Below are 19,790 nucleotides of genomic sequence, written 5' to 3' on the forward strand. Positions count from 1 at the left end.
TTTTGCTGAAGGTTAATGGGTCAAACATATTGATCGGAACAGTGTTGTGTCTAACCCTCGCCTCATTAGGACCATTTACAGGGAATCATCTGAAAGAGCTTCTCTGATCTTCCTCCAGCCTCCTGTGGAGTGCCTACGCACGCAAGCATGCATACACACGTGCACACACACATAAACACACACACACACACACACATAAACACACACACACACACACACACACTTTAATGAATCAACCGATCACTGCCCGCACCCGCCCGCCCGACTAGCATCACTACTCTGGACGGTTCTGACTTGTGTGGACAACTATAAATACCGAGGCGTCTGGTTAGACTGTAAACTCTCCTTCCAGACTCATATTAAGCATCTTCAATCCAAAATTAAAAGCCAAAATTGCCAAAATTGGCTTCCTATTTCGCAACAAAGCCTCCTTCACTCATGCTGCCAAACATACCCTCGTAAAACTGACTATACCACCGATCCTTAACTTCGGCGATGTCATTTACAAAATAGCCTCCAACACTCTACTAAGCAAATTGGATGCAGTCTATCACAGTCCCATCTGAATTGTCACCAAAGCCCCATATTCTACACACCACTGCGACCTGTATGCTCTTGTTGGCTGGTCCTCGCTACATATTCGTCGCCAGGCCCACTGGCTCCATGTCATCTATAAGTCTTTGCGAGGTAAAGCTCTGCCTTATCTCAGCTCACTGGTCACCATAGCAACACCCACCCATAGCACGCGCTCCAGCAGGTATATTTCACTGGTCAGATCAAATCAAAGTGTATTTGTCACATGCGCCGAATACAACCTTACAGTGAAATGCTTACTTACAGGATCTAACCAACAGTGCAAAAAAGGTATTAGGTGAACAATAGGTAAGTAAAGAAATAAAAACAACACTAAAAAGTCTGTGAAAAATAACAGTATCGAGGCTATATACAGTAGCGAGGCTATAACAGTAGCGAGGCAACATACAGGCACCGGTTAGTCAGGCTGATGGAGGTAGTATGTACATGTAGATATGGTTGAAGTGACTATGCATATATGATGAACAGAGAGTAGCGGTAGCGTAAAAGAGGGGTTGGCGGGTGGTGGGTGGTGCGACACAATGCAGATAGCCAATGTGCTGGGGCAAGGGTTGGCCGGGCCAATTGAGGTAGTATGTACATTAATGTATAGTTAGTGACTATGCATATATGATAAAAAAGAGAGTAGCAGCAGCGTAAAAGAGGGGTGGGGGGGGGCACACAATGCTGTCCGGGTAGCCATTTTATTAGCTGTTCAGGAGTCTTATGGCTTGGGGGTAAAAACTGTTGAGAAGCCTTTTTGTCCAAGACTTGGTACTCTGGTACCGGTAGTAGAGATAACAGTTTATGACTGGGGTGGCTGGGGTCTTTGACAATTTTTAGGACCTTCCTCTGACACCGCCTGGTGTAGATGTCCTGGATGGCAGGCAGCTTAGCCCCAGTGATGTACTGGGCCGTACGTACTACCCCCTGTAGTGCCTTGCGGTTGGAGGCCGAACAATTGGTGTACCAGGCAGTGATGCAACCAGTCAGGATGCTCTCGATGTTGCAGCTGTAGAACCTTTTGAGGATCTGAGGACCCATGCCAAATCTTTTTAGTTTCCTGAGGGGGAATAGGCTTTGTCGTGCCCTCTTCACGACTGTCTTGGTGTGTTTGGACCATTCTAGTTTGTTGGTGATGTGAACACCAAGGTACTTGAAGCTCTCAACCTGGTCCACTACAGCCCCGTCGATGAGAATGGGGGCATGTTCGGTCCTCCTTTTCCTGTAATCCACAATAATTTCCTTAGTCTTGGTTACGTTGAGGGATAGGTTGTTATTCTTGCACCACCCGGCCAGGTCTCTGACCTCCTCCCTATAGGATATCTCGTTGTTGTTGGTGATCAGGCCTACCACTGTTGTGTCTTCTGCAAACTTAATGATGGTGTTGGAGTAATGCCTGGCTATGCAGTCGTGGGTGAACAAGGAGTACAGGAGTACCCCTAGGGGGGCTCCAGTGTTGAGGATCAGCATGGCAGATGTGTTGCTACCTACCCTCACTACCTGGGGGCGGCCCGTCAGGAAGTCCAGGATCCAGTTGCAGAGGGAGTTGTTTAGTCCTAGGATCCTTAGCTTAGTCATGAGCTTTGAGGGTACTCTGAGCTGTAGTCAATGAATAGCATTCTCACATAGGTGTTCCTTTTGTCGAGGTGGGAAAGGGCAGTGTGGAGTGCAATAGAGATTACATCATCTGTGGATCTGTTTGGGTGGTATGCAAATTAGTAGGTCTAAGGTTTTTGGGATAATGGTGTTGATGTGAGCCATTACCAGCCTTTTAATGCACTTCATGGCTACGGATGTGAGTGCTACGGGTCTGTAGTCATTTAGGCAGGTTGCCTTTGTGTTCTTGGGCACAGGGACTATGGTGGTCTGCTTGAAACATGTTGGTATTACAGACTCAATCAGGGTTAGGTTGAAAATATCAGTGAAGACACCTGCCTGATACTCTCATGCATGCCTCAGTGTTGCTTGCCTTGAAGCGAGCATAGAAGTGATTTAGCTCGTCTGGTAGGCTTGTGTCACTGGGCAGCTCGCGGCTTTGCTTCCTTTTGTAGTCTGTGATAGTTTGCAAGCCCTGCCACATAAGACAAGCTTCGGAGCAGGTGTAGTATGATTCAATCTTAGCCCTGTATTGACACTTTGTCTGTTTGATGGTTCGTCGCAGGGCAAAGCAGGATTTCTTATAAGCTTCCGGGTTAGAGTCCCGCACCTTGAAAGCGGCAGCTCTACCGTTTAGCTGAGTGCGATTGTTGCCTGTATTCCACGGCTTCTGGTTGGGGTTTGTACGTACAGTCACTGTGGGGACGACGTCCTCTATGCACTTATTGATAAATCCAGTGACTGATGTGGTGTTCTCCTCAATGCCATCAGAAGAATCCCGGAACATATTCCAGTCTGTGATAGCAAAACAGTGCTGTAGTTTCGCATCTGCTTCATCTCACCACTTTTTTATAGACCGAGTCACTGGTAAACAGTCACGAAAAGTATAGCTGAAACTCTCTAGGCAGGTAGTGTGGCCTGCAATTTATCACAATATACTCTACTTCAAGCGAGGAAAATCTAGAGACTTCCTTAGATTTCGTGCACCAGCTGTTGTTTACAAATATGCACAGACCTCCCTCCCTCGTCTTACCGGAGTGTGCTGTTCTATCTTGCCGGTGCAGCGTATATCCCGCTAGCTGAATATCCATATCATCATTCAGCCACGATTCCGTGAAACATAGGATACTACAGTTTTTGATGTCCCGTTGGTTGGATATTCGTGATCGAACCTCGTCTAATTTATTGTCCAATGTTTGCACGTTGGCGTGTACTATTGACGGTAATGGCAGCTTTCCCACTCGCCTTCTGCGGAGCCTCGTGAGGCATCCCGCTCTGTGTCCTTTGTACCTGCGTCTCTTCCTCTTGCAAATGACTGGAATGTTGGCCTTGTCGGTTGTTCGGAGAATGCCCTGTGCATCCTGCTTGTTGAAAAAAAATCTATGTCTAATCCGAGGTGAGTGATCGCTGTCCTGATATCCAGAAGCTCTTTTTTGCCGTAAGACACAGCTGCAGAAACATTATGTACAAAATAAGTTACAAATAACGTGAAAAAACCCCACATAATAGCACAATTGGTTGGGCGCCCCTAAAACTGCTGTCATTTCTTCCGGCGTCATTTTCTGTTGGCTTTGGTCATTCTCAAACCAACACCTCATTTGGCCGCCTTCCATGCTGCCAATGACTGGAACAAAGTTGGAGACTTACATCTCCCTCTGTCACGCCCTGGCCATAGAGAGGCTTTTATTCTCTATTTTGGTTAGGCCAGGGTGTGACTAGGGTGGGCATTCTAGTTTCTTTTTGTCTATGTTTGTGTGGTTCTCAATCAGAGGCAGCTGTCTATCGTTGTCTCTGATTGGGGATCATATATAAGTTGTCCTTTTCCGTTGGTTTTGTGGGTAGTTAGTTTCTGTTTAGTGTCTGCACCTGACAGAACTCTTCCGTTTTTTCACTTTGTCGTTTTGTTCGAGTGTTTTTTGAGAAATAAAATATCATGAACACTTACCACGCTGCACTTTGGTCCATGTTACACCCTCAATAACTTTAAAACCCCTTTGGGCTAGGGGGCAGTATTTTGACATCCGGATGAAAAGCATGCCCAAATTAAACTGCCTGTTACTCAGGCCCAGAAGCTAGGATATGCATATAATTGGTTGATTTGGATAGAAAACACTCTAAAGTTTGTCTAAACACTCTAATTCGGCCTACCACTGATTTCAATGGCTGGCACTTTTATTATAAGGCAAAATCCTCCGAAATTGCAGTTCCTAGGGCTTCCATTTGATGTCCACAGCCTTTAGAAAGAGTTTCAGGCAGTTTTTCTTTTAAATGAGGGAGAAGTTGTAGTTTTTCTAAGTGGCTCCAATTTTGGCTGTAGTGTTTCCATGCGAATGGACGAAAGAGCGCGTTCTTTTTGTTAATCTCTGGTAAAGACAATAACGATTCTCCGTCTTAAATTTCATCATTTATTTGCGTATTAGAGTACCTAAGGTTTGATTATAAACGTTGTTTGACTTGTTTGGATAAGTTTATTAGTAACGTTTGGGATTCATTTTGTATGCATTTTGAAGGAGGGAAAATGGTGGATTATTGACTGAAGCGCGCCAGGTAAACTGAGTTTTTATGGATATAAAGAAGAACTTTATCGAACAAAAGGACCATTTGTAATGTAAATGGGACCTTTTGGAGTGCCAACAGAAGAAGATCTTCAAAGGTAAGGCATTTATTATATTGCTATTTCAGACTTTCGTGTCGCAACTGCCTGGTTGAAAATGATTTGTCATGCATTTGTATGCGGGGCACTGTCCTCAGATAATCGCATGGTTTGCTTTTGCCGTAAAGCCTTTTTTAAATCTGACACATTGGCTGAATTAGCAAGAAGTTAATGTTTGCGCGTTTTGTTCAGTAATCTACAGGCTCAAACGCAGTCACAACAGGCAGACGAAAAATCCAAATTGTATTCGTAAAGTTCGTTGAAACATGTCAAACGATGTTTATAATCAATCCTCAGGTTGTTTTTAGCCTAAATAATCAATAATATTTCAACCGGACAATAACGTCGTCAATATAAAAGGTAAACAAGAAAGGCGCACTCTCGGTCATGCGCATGAAAAATCTCTGGGACACTGTAGGGTCCACTCATTCAGAGTGGACTTACTCTCTCATTTTTCAGAATACAAGCCTGAAACAATTTCTAAAGACTGTTGACATCCAGCGGAAGCCATAGGAAGTGCAATTTGAGTCCTAAGTCAATGGATACTGTAATGGCATTCAATAGAAAACTACAACACAGCCCATCTGTAAATAGCCCATCCAACCAACCAACTACCTACCACTTCCCATATTTGTTTTTTTGATCTTTTGCACACCAGTATTTCTACTTGCACATCCTCATCTGCACGTCTATCACTCCAGTGTTAATCGCTAAACTGTAATTACTTCGCCACTATGGCCTATTTATTGCCTTACCTCCTTACTTCATTTGCACACACTGTATACAGATTTTTCTATTGTGTTATTGACTACGTTTATTTATCCATTTATCCCATGTGTAACTCTGTGTTTATGTCGCACTGCTTTGCTTTATCCTGGCCAGGTCGCAGTTGTAAATGAGAACATGTTCTCAACTGTCCTACCTGGTTAAATAAAGGTGAAATATATATATCTTTTTTTAAATGAGAGCAGATAGTGGTTCATTGTTGATCAGTGTAAGTGTTAGGAGAAGCACAGTGAATATATGTGAACGGATATGAGCCTGGAGCTGTCATGTTTAACCTATACTGTGTGTGTATCGGTCGGCGTAGAAGTCATAAGCATAGAGCCAGACCCTGTAAGTTTTTAAATCGTCAGGTGATCTAGACCTCTCCTCTCATCCCCCTTTTCTCCGTCTCTTCCTCCCAGGTATGTAGAGATCATCGCTAAGGAGGGGATGAATCTCAAAGAACTCTACCTGGTCTCCTGCAAGATCACAGATCACGGTAAACATCACACTCTATTCCCTCTATTTCTATAACTTCTGCTCTCTCTCTCTCTCAGTACTATTCTATATGAGGAACAGTGTGAGACAGAGAGAGAGGGTGAGACAGAGAGAGAGTGTGAGACAGAGAGAGAGTGTGAGACAGAGAGAGAGTGTGACACAGAGAGAGAGTGTGACACAGAGAGAGAGTGCGAGAGAGAGAGAGTGTGAGACAGAGAGAGAGTGCGAGACAGAGAGAGACAGAGAGAGAGTGCGAGACAGAGAGAGTGCGAGTTGTTGTACTGTGTGTGTATTCTGTTTTAGTTGACCTCAGAAAGGTGACTGTGACTCTTCAGCTCCGGACTCAGATCCTGTACACCCATTTCATGTTTACTGATATTATCTAAATACCTCATCTATAATCCACACACATCATCAGATCTGAACCTAGTGAGCTCTCTCTCCTCTCGACCAACCCAATACAGTAAAGGTTTCATGAATTGTGTTTGCATGTCAAGCTCTTGGTAGCATGGACGTTACTCACACTACTCACTAATTTGTTGGTCTAGTATTTTTCTCCCCAGTGTAAGATCCTATGGTATCTCAGCCTAGTCTGTGGTGGTCAGGGGAACTCTGTGTGTTCATGTGGTAAATCGTTCAGGGGTTTCCCTGCCATGTGTTTCCCCTCTAGCCAAACCATTGTGACTGTAATCACTGAACCACTCCCCTCTAGCCAACCCATTGTGACTGTAATCACTGGACCACTCCCCTCTAGCCAACCCATTGTGACTGTAATCACTTGACCACTCCCCTTGAGTGTTTCTGTGTGTTCATACTGGACCTGAACCGTGCACCGACAACTTGATAAATGACCACCTCTCGCTCTCTTGTTCTCTCTCTCTCTCTCTCTTGTTCTCGTTCTCTCTCTCTGAACAAGATTAATTAGTGATCCCGGATCTTCTCTCTTTATTAATGACCTTTCAGACCATCAGTGACTACTTCAGGTCTCAGGGGTCTGCGTGTATGTATGCATGTTTTTGTGTGTGTGTATTGTCAGGCCTTCCTGTTGTGGCCGGATAGAGATGTCCTCCCTCCTCTCCCAGATCTAATAGAATGATTCCTGCTCCAGCCTTTGATAAATGGAATCCTTCCACCATCTGGCCCCCCAATGGTGGAACAAACTCCCTCACGACGCCAGGACAGCGGAGTCAATCACCACCTTCCGGAGACACCTGAAACCCCACCTCTTTAAGGAATACCTAGGATAGGATAAAGTAATCCTTCTCACTCACCCCCCCCTTAAAAGATTTAGATGCACTATTGTAAAGTGGCCGTTCCACTGGATGTCATAAGGTGAATGCACCAATTTGTAAGTCGCTCTGGATAAGAGCGTCTGCTAAATGACTTAAATGTAAATGTAGACGTGAGGCTTTCCATCTGCCATGCTGGGCCAGTCTGTTCCGCTCATCTTCTACAATAATGATTCTATATTAATGGCTGCCAGGAGAACATTTGAGATGTCTACGAGCCGCTTGTGATCAATTGTTCCATTTCCCCTGGTCATTCGCTTCCTGTGTGTTTAGTTTTTATTAGAAAGAGGGGAAGGGGGGGAGGTGGAGAAGGAGACAATAACAAGGGAAGAAATAGCTTTAGTAATGGAGATTTAGTTACACATTAAACATGTATACTGAACAAAAATATATACAGTAAACGCAAAATGTAAAGTGTTCGTCCCATGTTTCATGAGCTGAAATAAAATATCCCAGAAATGTTCCATTCCACAAAAATGTGACTCACCACCTGGATTCGGTCTTATCTTCTTATGGCTGCAGGGGGAGTATTGAGTAACTTGGAAAAATGTGCCCATTTCAAACGGCCTCGTACTCAATTCTTGCTCGTACAATATGCATATTATTACTATTGGATAGAAAACACTCTCTAGTTTCTAAAACCGTTTGAATTATTTCTCTGAGTGAAACAGAACTCATTCTGCAGCCCACTTCCTGCCAGGAAGTGAGATTTCTGAAATCGAGGTCTCTGTTCAAAGGCTTGCCTATAAATGGGCATGATACGTATTGGTATACATACACGTCATACACCTTCCCCTAGATGTCAAGAGGAAGTGAGAGAAGAAATGAATGGATTATCTTGGTCTGAAGTGGAATAAATCCTCTTGGAATGACGTGTCCGCCATTTCCTGTTTTTTCGAAAGCGCGAAGATGAACCTGGAATCGCCTTCTGGAAAGCCGTCGTTATAGGCGAATACTATCTCCGGCTTTGATTTTATTTGATACATGTTACAATATCATCGTAAAGTATGTTTTTTCAATATAGTTTTATTAGATTATTGAAATTTATTCGGGACGTTAGGCGTGTTGCGTTGTTTGACTTTGTTCACGAAGGAGAGCTTCGCGCCACTGGGCCAGTGTGCTTGCTAATTCAAGAGGGAAGGAGGTCGTTCGAAACCCAAACAACGACTGTTCTGGACAAAGGACCCCTTGTACAACATTCTGATGGAAGATCACCAAAAGTAGGACCCATTTTGGGATGCTATTTCATATATCTGTCGAACTGTGCTATCGCTACCGTTTGCCTTGAATCAATGCTGTTGTGTGTTAGCTATTGTAGTAAGCTAATATAATGCTATATTGTGTTTTCGCTGTAAAACACTTAAAAAATCGGAAATATTGGCTGTATTCACAAGATCTTTGTCTTTCATTTGCTATACACCATATATTTTTCAGAAATGTTTTATGATGAGTATTTAGGTATTTGACGTTGGTGTCTGTAATTACTCTGGTTGCTTCGGTGCTATTTCTGACGGTAGCTGTGATGGTAGCATCAATGTAAAACTGATTTATACCTCAAATATGCACATTTTTCGAACAAAACATAGATTTATTGTGTAACATGTTATAGGACTGTCATCTGATGAAGTTGTTTCTTGGTTAGTTTGGTTGGATCTTGGTTAGTTAGGTTGGCTTTGTGCATGCTACCTGTGCTGTGAAAAATGTCTGTCCTTTTTTGTATTTGGTGGTGAGCTAACATAAATATACGTGGTGTTTTCGCTGTAAAACATTTTAAAAATCGGACATGTTGGCTGGATTCACAAGATGTTTATCTTTCAAATGCTGTATTGGACTTGTTAATGTGTGAAAGTTAAATATTTCGAATAAATATATTTTGAATTTCGCGCCCTGCACTTGAGCTGGATGTTGTCATAAGTGTACCGGTGTCGGGCTTGCAGCCTGAAGAAGTTATCCTGTTGAGGATGGGGGCGCTGTTGTGACTATTTATGCTAATCGTGTAATTTTTGAAACGGCTTCCCACAAAATCCTTGATCGTACAATATGCATATTATTATTATTATTGGATAGAAAACAGTCTATAGTTTCTATAGGAGTTGAAATTTTGTCTCTAAGTGGAACAGAGCCCATTCTACAGCAATTTCCCTGACATGGAGTCAGATTTCAGAAATTTTGGCCCCTGATCTGGAGTCAGTTAAAAGGGCACTGTTATTGCTATGAGTATACGGACACTGCTTACGTCTTCCCCTGGATGCCTTTACGTGATGACGATTTGAATGGGGTCGATTGCGCGTTCACAGGCACTACAAATTAAAAAACCCTGAGGCTAGTCACTCTTTTGGAGCTGCGTCATGCGCCTAGAGGACACCGACCCGCACCTGTTCCAAGCATTAGTGGAGGGAGTAATATTACTCGGGTCATGTTTCTACTCGTTATGGGAGTTAAAAACATCATAAGGTAGTTAATTTAAAGCGTTTTATAGCAATTTATATCCGTTTAGTGCGATTTTGGGACATTTATTTCTGAAACGCTGTGAATTGCTGGGCACGCTTCCAGTTCATCCCGAACGCAGTTGGCATTTCCACATGGCAAGAGGACAGCTTTCCACCAAAAGACGATTGGACCCAAGAAAAGATCCTTTGCCCAAGATACTGATGGAAGAACAGCTCAAAGTAGGACATTTTTATTATGATAAATCGTGTTTCTGTCGAAAAATGTTAGTGGCTTAGGACACCATGTTTTTTGACGTAGCTTCGCTTGGCGCAAACTGTATTGAAAAGTAAGGATAATTTAAAAAATGTAATTCCGCGATTGTATTAAGAATTAAATTGTCTATCAATCCCTGTCCACCCTATATTTTTTAGTCACGTTTATGAGTATTTATGTATAAGAGTAGATCACTGTCTAAGTGGCGCACGGACATTTTCTCACCAGCTGGGCTACATTTCACATTGTCTAACCATGATTTTGGTGGCTAAATATAAACATTTTCGATCAAACTCTATATGGATTGTGTAATATGATGTTACAGGAGTGTCATCTGAAGAATTCTGAGAAGGTTAGTGAAAAAATTAATATATTTTGGCGATGTTGACTTTTATCGCTCACTTTGGCTAGAATCAATGCTGGGCTGCTATGTGCTATGTGCTATGCTAATATAACGATTTATTGTGTTTTCGCTGTAAGACACTTAGAAAATCTGAAATATTGTCTGTATTCACAGGATCTGTGTCTTTCGATTAGTGTATGCTGTGTATTTTTACGAAATGTTTGATGATTAGTAAGTAGGTAAACACGTTGCTCAATGTAGTTTTTCTAGTCCATTTGTGACGGTGGGTGCAATTGTAACCTATGCCATCTACCTGAAATATGCACTTTTTTCTAACAAAACCTATCCCATACCATAAATATGTTATCAGACTGTCATCTGATGAGTTTTTTTCTTGGTTAGGGGCTATAAATATCTTAGTTTAGCCGAATTGGTGATAGCTACTGGTGTTGGTGGACAAATAAAAGATGGTGGATTATGCTAATGTGTTTTTAGGTAATAGATGTACATCTTTACATATTGTGTCTTCCCTGTAAAACATTTTAAAAATCGGACATGTTGGCTGGATTCACAAGATCTGTGTCTTTCATTAGCTGTATTGGACTTTAATGTGTGAAAGTTAAATATTTAAAAAAAAATTTTTTTTTGAATTTCGCGGCACTGGTTTTTCAGTGGGGGTGGGGGGGGAGTGCCGCTAGCGGCACCCTCATCCTAGACAGGTTAACCTCTCTTGGGTAGGGGGCAGTATTTTCAGGTCCGGATGAAAAGTGTGCCCAAAGTAAACTGCCTGTTACTCAGGCCCAGAAGCTAGGATATGCATATAATTGGATTTGGATAGAAAACTCTCTAAAGTTTCTAAAACTGTTAAAATTATGTCTGAGTAGAACAGAACTGATATGGCAGGCAAAACCCTGAGGACAAACCATCCCAAAAAAAAACATTTTCAGCCTACCACTGTTTTCAATGGCTGTCACTTTAATTATAAGGCGAAATCCTCCCAGATTGCAGTTCCTAAGGTTTCCACTAGATGTCAACAGTCTTTAGAAAGAGTTTCATGCTGGTTTTTGGAGAAATGAGGCAGAAGTTGTAGTTTTTCTAGGTGGCTCCCATTTTGGATGTAGTGTTTCTAAGCGCGTGGAAGAGAACGTGTTCTTTGGTATTTTTCTCCGGTAAAGACAATAACGATCCTCCGTCTCAAATTGTATTGTTTATTTACGTATTAGGGTACCTAAGGTTTGATTATAAACGTTGTTTGACTTGTTTGGAAAAGTTTATTAGTAACGTTTGGGATTCATTTTGTATGCATTTTGATGTAGGGAAACTGGGTGGATTATTGACTGAAGCGCGCCAGCTAAACTGAGTTTTTATGGATATAAAGAAGGACATTATCGAACAAAATGACTATTTGTGATGTATCTGGGACCTTTTGGAGTGCCAACAGAAGAAGATCATCAAAGGTAAGGCATTTATTATATCGCTAATTCCGACTTTCGTGGGGCACCTGCCTGGTTGAAATATGTTTTTCATGCTTTTGTATGTGGGGCGCTGTCCTCAGATAATCCCATGGTGTGCTTTCGCGGTAAAGCATTTTTGAAATATGACAAAAAGTCAAAACAGTTCCATTACAGTTCGTAGAACCATGTCAAACGATGTATAGAATCAATCTTTAGGATGTTTTTATCATAAATCTTCAATAATGTTCCAACCGGACAATTCCTTTGTCTTTGGAAATTAAAGGGAACGCAGCTCACTCTCATGGCTGCGCGCGAGACTTAGCTCATGCTATTCTGCCAGACCCCTTAGTCAAACAGCTCTTGTTCGCTCCAAGGTTCTAAAGACTGTTGACATCTAGTGGAAGCCTTAGGAAGTGCAATTGGACCAAATTTTACACCTTATATTGGATAGGCAAAGACTTGAAAACCTCAGATTTCCCACTTCCCGGTTGGATTTTCTCAGGTTTTTGCCTGCCATATGAGTTCTGTTATACTCACAGACATCATTCAAACAGTTTTAGAAATTTCAGAGTGTTTTCTAACCAAATCTACTAATAACACGCATATCTTAGCCTCTGGGCCTGAGTAGCAGGCGGTTTACTCTGGGCACCTTATTCATCCAAGCTACTCAATACTGCCCCCCCAGCCATAAGAAGTTAAAATGAGTGGATTTGGCTATTTCAGACACACCATTGATGACCAATGTATAAAATTGAGCACACAGCCATGCAATCTCCATAGACAAACATTGGTAGTAGAATGGCCTTAGTGAAGAGCTCAGTGACTTTCAATGTGGCACGGTCATAGGAAGCCACCTTTCCAACAAGTCAGTTCGTCAAAGGTCTTCCCTGCTAGAGCTTCCCCGGTCAATTGTAAGTGATATTATTGTCTGTCCTCAGTTGCAACACTCACTACCAAGTTCCAAACTGCTTCTGGAAGCAACGTCAGCACAATAACTATTCACCGGGTGTTAAACTCGCTGCCATTGGACTCTGGAGCAGTGGAAACTCTTTCTCTGGAGTGATGCATCACCATCTGGCATAATACTGAGACTGCATTATAGTAGCTGGGGATTTGAACAAAGCAAATTTGAGAACAAGGCTACCTAAATTCTATCAGCATATTGATTGTAGCACTCGTGCGGGCAATACACTGGATCACTGCTACTCTAACTACCGCGATGCATGCAAAGCCCTCCCCCGCCCTCCCTTCGGAAAATCTGACCACGACTCCATTTTGCTCCTCCCGTCCTATAGGCAGAATCTCAAACAGGATGTAACCATGACAAAAACTATTCAAACGCAGTCTGACCAATCGAAATCCACGCTTCAAGATTGCTTTGATCAAGCAGACTGGGAAATGTTCGGGGCAGCCTCAGAGAATAATATTGATTTATACGCTGATTCGGTGACTGAGTTTATAAGGAAGTACATTGGAGATGTTGTACCCACTGTGACTATTTAAACCTACCCTAACCAGAAACCGTGGATAGATGGCGGTATTCGCGCAAAACTGAAAGCGCGAACCACCGCATTTAAACACGGAAAGATGACTGGGAATATGGCTGAATACAAACAGTTTAATTATTCCCTCCGCAAGGCAATCAAACAAGCAAAATGTCCGTATAAGGAAAAAGTGAAGTCACAATTCAACGGCTCAGACACCAAAAAGAAAACCAGCCATGTCACGGACACCAAAGTCTTGCTTCCAGACCAACTAAACACCTTTGCTCGCTTTGAGGATAACACAATGCTACCAACACGGCCTGCAACAAAGGACTGCGGGGCCTTCTTCTCCATGGCAGACGTGAGTAAGACATTTAAACGTGTTAACCCTCGCAAGGCTTCCGGCCCAGATGGCATCCCTAGCCGCATGCACAGACCAGCTGGCTGGTGTGTTTACGGACACAATCAATCCCTATCCCAGTCTGCAGTCCCCACATGCTTCAAGAATGCCACCATTGTTCCTGTACCCAAGGCAAAGGTAACTGAACTGAACGACCACTTATGTCATCATGAAGTGCTATGAGAGACCTGTCAAGGATCATATCACCTCCACCTTACCTGCCACCCTAAACCCACTTCAATTTGCATACCGCCCCAATAGGTCCACAGACGATGCAATCAACATCACACTGCCCTGTCCCATCTGGACAAGAAGAATACCTATGTAAGAATGCTGTTCATTGACTACAGCTCAGCATTCAACACCATAGTACCCTCTAAGCTCATCATTAAGCTTGAGGCCCTGGGTCTTAACCCTGCCCTGTGCAATTGGGTCCTGGACTTCCTGACGGGTCACCCCCAAGTGGTGAAGGTAGGAAACAACATCTCCTATTCGCTGATCCTCAACACTGGGCCCCCACAAGGGTGCATGCTAAGCCATCCCTGTTCACACATGAATGCATGGCCATGCACACCTCCAACTCAATCATCAAGTTTTCAGACGACACAAAAGCCGTCCCCCTCTCTCCACTGGGATTATCTGCCTCTAACCCTATTACAGGGGCTGAGTCACTGGCTTACTGGTGCTCTTCCATGCCATCCCTAGGAGGGGTGCGTCACTTGAGTGGGTTGAGTCACTGACGTGATCTTCCTGTCTGGGTTGGTGCCCCCCCTTGGGTTGTGCCATGATGGAGATCTTTGTGGGCTATATTCGGCCTTGTCTCAGGATGGTAAGTTGGTGGTTGAAGCTATCCCTCTAGTGGTGTGGGGGCTGTGCTTTGGCAAAGTGGGTGGGGTTATATCCTGCCTGTTTGGCCCTGTCCGGGGGTATCATCGGACGGGGCCACAGTGTCTCCCGACCCCTCCTGTCTCAGCCTCCAGTATTTATGCTGCAGTAGTTTATGTGTCGGGGGCTAGGGTCAGTCTGTTATATCTGGAGTATTTCTCCTGTCTTATCCGGTGTCCTGTGTGAATTTAAGTATGCTCTCTCTAATTCTTTCTTTCTCTCTCTCGGAGGACCTGAGCCCTAGGACCATGCCTCAGGACTACCTGGCATGATGACTCCTTGCTGTCCCCAGTCCATCTGGCCGTGCTGCTGCTCCAGTTTGAACTGTTCTGCCTGCGGCTATGGAACCCTGACCTGTTCACCGGACGTGCTACCTGTCCCAGACCTGCTGTTTTCAACTCTCTAGAGACAGCAGGAGCGGTAGAGATACTCTGAATGATCGGCTATGAAAAGCCAACTGACATTTACTCCTGAGGTGCTGACCTGTTGCACCCTCGACAAACACTGTGATTATTATTATTTGACCCTGCTGGTCATCTATGAACATTTGAACATCTTGGCCATGTTCTGTTATAATCTCCACCCGGCACAGCCAGAAGAGGACTGGCCACCCCTCATAGCCTGTTTCCTCTCTAGGTTTCTTCCTAGGTTTTGGCCTTTCTAGGGAGCTTTTCCGAGCCACCGTGCTTCTACACCTGCATTGCTTGCTGTTTGGGGTTTAAGGCTGGTTTTCTGTACAGCACTTTGAGATATCAGCTGATGTTAGAAGGGCTTTAGAAATAAAATTGATTTGTTTTGGTGGTCTTGATTACCAACAACAACGAGACAGCCTACAGGGAGGATTTGAGGGCCCTCGGAGTGTGGTGTCAGGAAAACAACCTCTCACTCAACATCAACAAAACAAGGGAGATGATTGTGGACTTCAGGAAACAGCGGAGTGAGCATCCCCCTATCCACATCGATAGGACGGCAGTGGAGAAGGTGGAAAGTTTTACGTTCCTTGCCGTACACATCACAGACAACCTGCAATTGTCCAACCACACAGACAGTGTGGTGAAGAAGGCACCACAGCGCCTCTTCAATCTCAGGAGGCTGAGAAAATTTGGCTTGTCACCTAAAACGCTAAAACTTTTACAGATGCACATTTGAGAGCATCCTGTTGGGCTGTATCACCGCCTGGTACGGCAACTGCACTGCAAGGCTCTCCAGGGGGTAATGCAGTCTGCACAACTCATCACCGGGGGCAAATTACCTGCAGTCCAGGACACCTACATTGCTCATCCATATATTTACATGTATATATTATTTCATCTGTTTACTTAGATTTGTGTGTATTAGGTAGTTGTCGTGGAATTCTTAGATTACTGTTAGATAAAAATATTTTTTTATTTAAGTCGCTCCGGATAAGAGCGTCTGCTAAATGTCTCAAATGGAAATGCACACTCAGATTATAATACAAGGCCTGAATTTGTATGCAGCTGTCACGTTCTGACCTTAGTTCCATGGCACGAAGCCTCCAGTGATGATCCATGGCACGAAGCCTCCTTTGATGATCCATGGCACGAAGCCTCCAGTGAGGATCCATGGCACGAAGCCTCCAGTGAGGAGTAATGGCACGAGTTCTCCAATGATGGAAGCTAGGCCGGAGACTCCAGCGTCGCCCTCTAGTCCGGAGCCTCCAGCGACGACCTCTAGTCCGGCGCCTCCAGCGTCGCCCTCTAGTCCGGAGCCTCCAGCGTCGCCCTCTAGTCCGGAGCCTCCAGCGTCGCCCTCTAGCCCCACCTCTTTAAGGAATACCTAGGATAGGATAAAGTAATCCTCCTAACCCCCCCCTCCCCCTTAAAAGAGTTAGATGCACTATTGTAAAGTGGTTGTTCCACTGGATATCATAAGGTGAATGCACCAATTTGTAAGTCGCTCTGGATAAGAGCGTCTGCTAAATGACTTAAATGTAAATGTAAATGTAGTCTGGAGCATCCAGCGTCGCCCTCCGGTCCGGAGCCTCCAGCGACGCCCTTTGGTCCGGAGCCTCCAGCGTCGCCCTCCGGTCCGGAGCAGCCAGAGTCTCCCTCCTGTCCAGAGCTGCGAGAGCCGCCCGTCTGTCCTGAGCTTCCAGAGCCGCCCGTCTGTCCTAAGCTTCCAGAGCCGCCCGTCTGTCCTGAGCTGCCAGAGCCGCCCGTCAGTCAGGAGCTGCCAGAGCCGCCCGTCAGTCAGGAGCTGCCAGAGCCGCCCGTCAGTCAGGAGCTCCCAGAGTCGCCCTTCACTACGGCGCTGCCGGAGTCTCCCATCTATTCGGGGCCTGCTGCATGGGTCCCCAGTCCTCGCCGCTCCAAAGGCGCCACTTAAGCGGGCAAAGGCTATGGTGGAGTGGGGTCCACGTCCCGTGCCAGAGCCGCCACCGCGGACAGACGCCCACCCAGACCCTCCCCTATAGGATCAGATTTTGCGGCCGGAGTCCGTACCTTTGGGGGGGGGGGTACTGTCACGTTCTGACCTTAGTTCTTTTTTTATGTCTTTGTGTTAGGTTGGTCAGGGCGTGAGTTGGGGTGGGTAGTCTATGTTCTTTTTTCTATGTTATTGTATTTCCGTGTTTGGCCTGGTATGGTTCTCAATCAGAGGCAGCTGTCGATGGTTGTCTCTGATTGAGAATCATACTTAGGTAGTCTGTTTCCCCCATTTTGGTTGTGGGTGTTTGTTTCCTGTTCAGTGTTTTTTGTTTCACCTTTCAGGACTGTTTGTTTGTCAAGTGTTTTCGTATTTTATAAAAAAATATGACCACTTACCACGCTGCACCTTGGTCCTCCTCTCCTTCTCCAGACGACAATCGTTACAGTAGCTTTAGAAAGCTCTTACTGTACCACACACACACACACACACACACACATCCTTGCCGCATCCTCCTTAAACACACACAGACACACACAGTCCTAACACAATTCATCGGGTTTTTATGTTTCTGACAGTTCTCTTACAGAAATAGTTTTTCTATATTTTTTTTCCTCTCTTGTTTTGCAATAATTGATTTGAGCATTACCAAATACATGTTCAAGGGCATCCCACAGAATCAACTAGGGATGTAAAATCTTTGATGAGAGCATCCTTAAATACATAGCCATGTTTTTCACCACCAATAGGTTTATTTTGCCAAAAACAAAGGTAGTTGCATTTTACTTTAAGAAACAATGTCTTCTAACGCCCTAGTGTGTGTGTGTGTTTGGAGCCTGTCTCTCATTTACCTTGGGGAGTTCTATAGAGTGCTGTTGACTGCTTGATGCCTAGTTTGACCAGTACAATGAGGCCTGATGATGGTATTAGCCACTCAGAATCCTGAGTTGAAAGACATTAACCATAAAACAGCCTTTCTTCCCTCAGCCCATGGCCAACAGCCGTGACCCACAGAACCCATCTTCCCCTGACCCTGGAAAAATGATAGAGCAATATCACAGAGAAACATTCATAAAGCGCTGTGTTTTGTCCTGGAGGGAGAAATGAAAATAAAATGTTGAACAGAGCCTAGAAAACAAGATAATTTAACTGAGACACACACATAAACACACACTCAGCTGAGTACAGAGTCGTAAAGTCTGTTATTATCTCTCCAAATCAATGGTATATTAATGCCAGGGGGAGAAAACCCTGCCTGCAATAAGAGACACACTATAGAGAAATAGCTCTTTATTACGACCACATTGGGTAGGATAGGAAGGTGTGAGGGGGGTTTCTGTGGATATGGGGAAGAGACAAGCTAGTGTGTGTGTGTGTGTGTGTGTGTGTGTATACCATTACCAAGAAGCCTGAAAGAGAGAGGGGAAGCCAAGGCAGAAACACTGAGTCTCCTGAACTGGACTAGACTGGACTAACAGAGCCTAAAAGACACCTTTTAAGGTTTGTTAAGAGATGATGGGGTTGAGGAGAGAACACACACTTTTAAGTTACATAAAACTGTTGGTATGCATTGGGTTTGGATCTGGGCAATAACAATATTAGATATGTTCAGTAACTTTCAATCATCATGCCAATGTAAGCATTTTAAAAGGTTTCTCCAACTGACAGAAAATATACAGTTGTACTGGAGTTGAACATGAGGGGTGATGATGCAGAGGTGTGGAAGGACTGAACCTTCATATAAACTCTCACACACACACACACACACACACACACACACACACACACACACACACACACACACACACACACACACACACACACACACACACACACACACACACACACACACACACACACACACACACACACACACACACACACACAGAGAGAGAGAGAAGCAGGTAGACAAACAGACAAACACACAGACAGACAGAGAGGCAGGCAGGCTGACAGAGAGGCAGGAAGGGATACAGACAGACAGGGAGGCAGACAGACAGAGAAACAGGCAGACAGGCAGTCAGTATCTACCTTTAGATGAGGTGACATGCGGTTGGCATTATTTACTCTCACCAGAAAACCCAAATGAGCGAACAGGTAACTAACTACATGATCTGTATTTATAATCTTTTTTGTCTCCAGCATAAGAAAACTCATAACGATGTGAGACACTAAGGTTTACCACAGTCGTTAATACAGTCGCTAACAACGTCTAGCTAGAATATGTGTAGTACACCTGTAGCTGATATCGCAGAAAAACTGACATTTTTTAAAAGTCACTGACAAAATAAAAATGTGTTGTTCACATCATATGAAGATACGAACTACTAAATGTATACAGTTGAAGTCAGAAGTTTACATACATTTAGGTCGGAGTCATTAACTTCTTAGTGATCCTTTCGCGCGCCTATCCCGTTAACCGGATTGATTTGACAACACCCAGTGAATTAGCAGCGCGCCAAATTCAAAAACAGAAATACTCATAATAATAATTCATAAATCATACAAGTGTTATACATGGGTTTAAAGATGAACTTCTTGTTAATCCAGCCATTTGTCAGATTTCAAAAAGGCTTTACGGCGAAAGCAAACCATACTATTATCTGAGAACAGCACCCCATCAAACATACACATGAAAATCATAATTCAACCCGCCAGGCGCGACACAAAGTCAGAAATAACATATAATTCATGTCTTACCTTTGAAGATCTTCTTCTGTTGGCACTCTAATATGTCCATTAACTTCTTGGAACTATAG

The 19,790-nt window shown here is 44.0% G+C and overlaps 1 pseudogene; it reads left to right on the top strand.

The window, feature by feature from the left end:
• Positions 1-19,790, top strand: part of LOC139546018 (F-box/LRR-repeat protein 17-like) — a 605,954-nt pseudogene that overhangs the window by 328,591 nt on the left and 257,573 nt on the right.

Source organism: Salvelinus alpinus, chromosome 19 (genome assembly GCF_045679555.1).
Source record: "Salvelinus alpinus chromosome 19, SLU_Salpinus.1, whole genome shotgun sequence".
Classification (NCBI taxonomy): Eukaryota; Metazoa; Chordata; class Actinopteri; order Salmoniformes; family Salmonidae; genus Salvelinus; species Salvelinus alpinus.